The sequence below is a fragment of the Palaemon carinicauda genome, chromosome 25 (genome assembly GCF_036898095.1).
Source record: "Palaemon carinicauda isolate YSFRI2023 chromosome 25, ASM3689809v2, whole genome shotgun sequence".
Taxonomy (NCBI): domain Eukaryota; kingdom Metazoa; phylum Arthropoda; class Malacostraca; order Decapoda; family Palaemonidae; genus Palaemon; species Palaemon carinicauda.
This window is the reverse complement of record NC_090749.1, coordinates 34,185,027-34,192,526: the sequence shown is the minus strand read 5'-3', so window position 1 is coordinate 34,192,526 and position 7,500 is coordinate 34,185,027. Positions and strand designations below refer to the sequence as shown.

At 34.7% G+C, this 7,500-nt stretch overlaps 1 pseudogene; it reads right to left on the bottom strand.

Annotated features, from left to right (window-relative positions):
* Nucleotides 1-2,873: 2,873 nt before the first annotated feature.
* Nucleotides 2,874-4,986, bottom strand: LOC137619223 (uncharacterized; annotated as a pseudogene).
* Between the last annotated feature and the right edge of the window lie 2,514 nt (nucleotides 4,987-7,500).

Sequence of the window (7,500 nt, the reverse complement as noted above, 5' to 3'; positions counted from 1 at the left end):
ACATTTCGGAAGGACGGAATGGGAGAGTACTTCAGTGATGGATAATTGCGGAGTTTAATAACATTGCCAAGGTTTGATGCTTTACATTATACGGAGAGAGAGAGAGAGAGAGAGAGAGAGAGAGAGAGAGAGAGAGAGAGAGAGAGAGAGAGAGAGAGAGAGAGAGAGAGAAACACCAATTTAATATAAAGCTACAGACAGACAGATGTAATAATAATAACAGAAAGAGAGAGAGAGAGAGAGAGAGAGAGAGAGAGAGAGAGAGAGAGAGAGAGAGAGAGAGAGAGAGAGAGAGAGAGAGAGAGAATTACTAATGTAAACCAATGAGAGATAATTACTAATATAAAACCAAAGAGAGAGATAATTACTAATATAAAGCCTGAGAGAGAGAGAGAGAGAGAGAGAGAGAGAGAGAGAGAGAGAGAGAGAGAGAGAGAGAGAGAGAGAGAATTACCAATAAAATAATTGTCATTTTGAACTTGTTCTTGTACAAAAGATTAGGCTAAAAATAAAATAAATAAAACAATGAAATGAAGGCCATTCCTAAATGAAGACGTATAAAGCGATAAAAACATAAAAAGAAGCACATTCTAAAAAGAATGAAAAAAAAATCAAAGAAAAAATCGTATAAAAAAAAATCAAAGTGCCATTTCGTACCTTCTCCTTGACACTGACTGAAAAATGTAAACAAAAGAAAGGACCATTTGGCCCGTGCACTTGAACGAACTGCCTTTTCCGGCCAATGGCCCACTTTGTAGGACCCAGACCAGGCCACGAGCCGTTTCTGGCCTAAAGCCAGAGAGAGAGAGAGAGAGAGAGAGAGAGAGAGAGAGAGAGAGAGAGAGAGAGAGAGAGAGAGAGATCACACAGTGGTGGAAATGCCATCTGGAAAGAGTAGTCTCTCCTTCTAGATAAAATCCATTGAGATGGAGAAGACACCCATTCGCCTTTAATGAAGAAGGAGATATAGTAATATGTGGTAGCAATAACAATAACATCAATATAGAAACGTTTTCAAACGTTTCATTAGAATAAATGAGATTATGAGTATGATTATCCTTATCATATGGAAGCAGTTATGAATAATAATTCACTCATGCTGGCGAAAAAGGGGGTAAGTCCAAAATGGAACTTTTGAGAAAATTGCATTTAAAGTTTTCAAATGCATTCAATAAATCACTAATAGAAGATAGCGATATGAACTCTTTACTAAATTTAAAGGATTTGAGGTATTTTTCATGCACTATGAAGACATTAATATATTCAAAGTTCTTATATACTTTTAAGGACTTACCTCTCTTTGACCATTTTGTTATCAGTACATATCACTTTTTGACCAAGACTTGCCCCTTTTTAACCACTTTGTTATCATTACATATCATACATATCCCTTTTTAACCTCATTGACCTACTTGTCACATAGCTCTTTTTAGGCTAATTAAATGCATTTTTATGATACTATAACTTTATTTTGTAAAGAAATACCGCTGATGATAATTTTCATTTCTCAAGAGGGCCTATTTATTTATAATAAACGGTTAAATGACAAGTTAAGTTGGCATTGCATAATCATACAAAAACAAAAGGAATATTTTTCTCAAAAATAAAACTACAATTTTTCAAAGACTCATCTAGGTATAATAAACCGTTACAGAAATACAGTTTTAGTACAGTCAAATCATTGAAGAAAATTAGGTTTCCATAAAAAAAAAAATAAAATTCCCAGAGACTTACCTTGGTATGATAAAATTTTGAAACAAAAATTCCCAGAGACTTATCTAGGTATAATAAAATGTTAAATAAAAATTCCCAGAGACTTATCTAGGCATAATGAAATGTTAAAAAATTATTTCCTCAGAGATTCATCTAGTTAAAGAAATACAACTTTAGTTAGCATTGCATAGGTGTAAAAAGCTATAAATTGCTTTATTCAACAAATTCCTCTAAGTCAGGATCACAATCCTGAACATTACTCATATCTGGTAGTGCCTTATAAAAATCGTGAAACATAGGATCAACCAAAGGCAATAGATCAATCAAGTCCTTCTTTTTTTCTTTACTGATAGGCAGTAATGAATGATATTCCTTTTTGACATCTATCAAATTTGGATTACCCTGTCCTCTTCTTTTCATATCTACTTGTTCAAACGCCTCCTCGTTTGAAAGAGATCGTTTATACAACAAAATTCCAATGGGGCGCTGATACCTGAACCACTGGCACTGTGACCAGTTAAATTTGTCATTATTGCTGTTCTTTGATCTTTCTACCAGAGGGCCTTTAAATAACTGTGCGTAATCATAAAAGTCCTCCTGAGTCATTGCATGAACCTGAAATCTTCTTCCTGCCAATATTACCAGCTGGTACCAGTCACGTGGATGGTGGATTGCAGTGGCTCTCTTTTTCTTGAGTCTTTCAATGACAGAGTGGTCGGAGTCACACTCCATGTGTGAATGACCGGAAATGAGAAATTTGTGATCTATTGTCAGTATATTAGGAAATTTGGACAATGCATGCATAAACATAGCAGCCATATGGGAATTTCTATTCTGTCCGGCGCAAGCATCAGAATAAAAAATTACGTGCTGGACATCACTGGGCAAATTCTGCAAGATATTCATTAGACAAGATGCTATTTGATTGGCACCTCTAGCAGCAATGGTTTCGTGCCACATAAAACAGTCCACTTTTTTATTGACATTATTGTGAACAGTGAGATTGTATGTCCACAACAAGCGCTTATAAAAAGCTACGGAAGACTGTAAGTATGGAGTGAGGAGACACTGTTGTAAGTCAAATGTGTGTGTTGCAAATGAGGGATTTTTGCAAGCTAACTTTGTATCATCTCTTTTACGACTATAGGCATTTTCAGCTCTTAACAGATGACTTTCTTTTTCGGCTTGTAGACGTTCTTTCTCTTCAGGGGTATTGGTGATATCTAATTGCATCTTTAACACATCGCAGGTATGACATGTGTCTATTTTAGGCTTTTTGAAACTCAAGTTATGACAATGAAATCTTTTCTCATATGTAAAGCGTGTTACTGAGGACTCTGGGTAGAGTTCTTTAAACAACGAATACATTTTTGCTAATGTAAGTGTTGATGACAAATACTTTTTGGAGGAGTGTGCCCCAGAATAATGACTCTCGAATGCTGGAAATGATTTGATATGATCATCAATTTTAGAAAGTTCCTCTTCTTTAATACGACGTGGATTTGGAGTTGTTCCTCTCCTATCCCCTCGGCTCACTCCAGAGGCAGTTTCCTTTTTCTTTTTCTGTAATACTTCCAAGAATTTTTTGGTTTCACCAAACACCCTCAAAAAGCATTTTTGACAAATAGGATGTCTTTTCATTTTAATTTCTAAGGCATACTCATAGGTTACATCTCGCACTCTAATGTTTTCGCCGCCTCCATCTCTTAGGCGGGTACGTTATGGGTTCTTTGGTGTAATAAGAGTTGCGAGGTAGTTTCTTCTTGAATCTACTGAGCCCAAATCCCAATATTCAATGAATAATATTTGCAGATCTTCATCATTGAAACGTTCGGAGCATTTCAATCTACATTGATTTTGTGGACTTTGTTTTGTAGCGGAAACTAATTTACCCGACGCAGTCGTATACGATTTACCGGTCTGTCGACACTCTTTTCTCTCTCTTCGTGCTCTTCTTGAGTACCTTTTCATTGGAGTTTGGCAAGGTTGTTCATCTCTTTGATTTTCAGCTTTTTGACTTCCCTCTTCCTCTCTTGGATGTTCTGCTTCTTGATTGCCCTTAAGTCTAATCTCATGCTTACTGTTATTTTCACGAGAAATTGTGGACGAAGACGATACACTGCAGGTTTTATCAGTAACTTCAAAATTTGGATCTTTTACACTATCATCATCATCATAGAAATTATCAGGCGTCTCATCATAATCTGTTATAAAAGTATTCAGACTGTGTTAATATCAACAATAACTTTAACATTATACTTGATTTTAAAATTATTTTTATATTTTTGTTTTGTTATACTGAACAACCATGCTCCTGCCATCCACACAATTACATTGAAAAATCATGAAAAATGACAAATGACAACATACATTGCAAAAATATAATTTCTACAAAGTTCGTGTTTTGTCAGTACCTATAAAATAGTGAAAAACTCATTTTTGGATGCTTTTAACTAAAAATCTAACCATTTCTCTGACAAACGATTGTGATTTTCAAATTCTATGAGCAAAAGTACATAAAAAATTCTAGTTACAATGAAATTTAGTGTCGACCACCAAACACGAAAGATCCGTTCATATAAAAAAAAAATTTGGCTCTTCACAATACAGCTGCCGTGAAGGCAGAAGCTCATTTTGTAAGGCGAATTTTAAGCCTAACTAAAATTGTTAGGCTCATAAACAAAGTTCCTACTATTGTTTACCACTGGTTAATAAACAAAGTTGATGGTATTTATACAAAATCTAAGAAATGACATATCCCTTTTTATTTTGTCTGAATAATGAACATCTCAAACCACAAACACTAACAAATATGACGTGTTACCATACTTTCATTTCCGATAGAAATAACTATTAAAATCATTTAAAACACATAAAAAAAATTGCACTACAAGTACATTTCCCGTCAAAAGGAAATCACTGCTCGGAATTAGAGGTGTCCCACTAAACTGCAGGCATCCGAGGAACATCAATAACGTACCTTCATTTCTTTCCTCTCCAAAGTTATTAGCAATAAGCCAGTGTTTGACATTACTTTGGCGGTTTTCCAGGTCCATTTTTCTTCTTTTCTCTGCATTTTCGTGTAATGCTTTGTCAAGAATTTGACGAGCACGTGATTTAGATGCATCCATCACCAAAACCGTTTTCAATTTACATCTATACACAAGTTCATAATATTAGAATCTTATAAATTACTACACTCCTGCAATCAAAGGCGAGTTGTAATCAACACTGGTTAATACGCGTTCAGAACGACGACACAGCTTACAACACGTCATATCTCTATCTAGTGCGTGCGGATGTGCCAAGCCGCACTTAGGTAGAGGGAACGCGTTTGGGCCCTGTCTCGGGCAACAATAATACACATTCGTGGAGTGCATTAGCTGCTAGGCCTAGTGGGACTAATACTGGCATATTAAATGAAGAAGAAGAGTATGAGTTTTATGACTAGATTAGAACTAAAATTGTAGAGTTATAGATAAAAAGTGAATAATTACCTAAATATTAATAAGTTTGTTTACTTCACCCCTTTTGATCTATATTGAAAATGTAGTTAAAAAGGGGGTATGTATCACATACCTCTTTGTTCGCCAATATAATGCTATGAATTTTAATGAAAATGTGGTTAAAAAGGGGTATGTTCTACATACCCCCTTTTTCGCCAACAGAATGATGCTGCATGTAGTTATCCCATAAAAAGACTTTTTGACGTACTGACTAACATATTCACAATACACTTACCCCCTTTTGACCCAGCATAGTAGCCCGTTTTAGCAACATTTTGGCAGTCATAACTCATATAGGCCATTTTTGGACTTACCCCCTTTTTCGCCAACATGAGTGAATTATATTTATGATTATTATTTCGCTCACGAATGGTAGATTCAAGGGGCAGTGAAAATGTCCTTGATACTGGCCATACATAAATACGATCAGCACCCAAGCCATCTATCCACCTAAGCTAGGACCATGGAAGACCAGGCAATGGCTGCTGAAGGATGAATCGGCAAGTAGACTTACTGTATAGGCCCCCTCAAAACTGACCCTCTACTCCATCCTTAGATCAAAAGGAGGGTGAGGTTACAGACAGTACAAAAAAGTTTTCTACTTGAGCGGGTCTTGAACCCCTGTCCAAAAGATAGCAAGGCAGGGACGTTTCCAATAGTCTACCACAACCCTACTATCGCTAGTAGTAGTAATTGTAGTACAGGCTTGAACTAAACAGCAACACGTCGAAATATCCACTTTCCTGAATGAGTTATATTCTTTCCAAAAAGATTTATTCTTAGAACAGAGTTGAGAATATAACTCTGGAGTGAATGTACTGTAGTTCATTAGAACAGCCGTAATCTTTCTTATTAATTATCTAATTACTTCTATTTCTTATGGGAAAATATTTTGTTTACTTTTGTCCAAAATACTATATTGAGGACGGTAAAATAAAAAGTAATGCTGCACTACTGCTACAAAAAAATTAGTAAGTAAAATTACCAATCGTCTATAGTAATCTCACCTAAATAATAAAGAACAGGTTTTTGTATATATATATATATATATATATATATATATATATATATATATATATATGTATATATATATATATATATATATATATATATATATATATATATATATATATATATATATATATATGTATGTGTATATATATATATACATATATATATATATATATATATATATATATATATATATATATATATATATAAACCTGTTCTTTATTATATAGGTGAGATTACTATAGACGATTGGTAATTTTACCTACTAATTTTCTGTAGGGTTTGGTTTTATATATATACATATATATATACATATATATATATATATATATATATATATATATATATATATATATATATATATATATATATATATATATATATATATATGGTTCTTTCCTATCACGCTGGGCGGCATTGCCATACGTATGACATTCAGTCTCTCCCCGTCTCTTGGGTAGAGGGACTAGTCATACTCTAGTGAGACCTGTTACTTAGGAAGGTACACTCGGAAACAACAAATCCCAAAAACTGCCGTGTTGTAGTTAGGAAAGGGGAAGGGGGTGGGAAGGCTTGAATCTGTGTGTGCGTGCGTGTATGCATATCTGAATATTTTCCATTCATTTTTGTCGGGTCGCGTACACTACTATTAAAGAATTGACGTTTCCTTTGGATGAAGGAATACCAAATCTTACTGGTCTCCAGAATGATACTTACAAAAATTACCGAGATAAAAAAAAAAAAAATATTTATAAACCCCTTGTATCGACGAAGCTGAATTACTGCTCTTCCAGACTGAAAAAGTACCGCTCTCCTACAGGATCCAATAGCCCCCCAAAAAAGGTTAAACTACCGATTCTCCAATTGGCCCGAGGAGACAAAAGCATTGTAAACAACAGCTGTATAATGTAAACAAACACGAGATCTGCCATCGACCGAACTAACATCCCTACAAAAGACACCTTTCCCTGTTTGTTTTTTTCGTGTGTGTTCTGTGCCCTTTTCTCTTTAGGAAATTACGGTTTGTTTGTGTTGCAAAGGGACGGATCTTTTTTTTCTTCTTCTTCTGTATTTTCTTTGTTTGGAGGGTACGGGAATTAAGAGAGATTTTGGGAGAGATTAAAGTGAGGAAAAAGATAATGAAGAACAAAAAATTAAATCGTTGGAATGATCTTCCTAATCAGACAGTTGAATCGATGAAACTTCAGAAGTTCAAACTTACAGCGAATATTTCTTTATTGAACAGGCTGACATAAGTCTCTCTTTATAC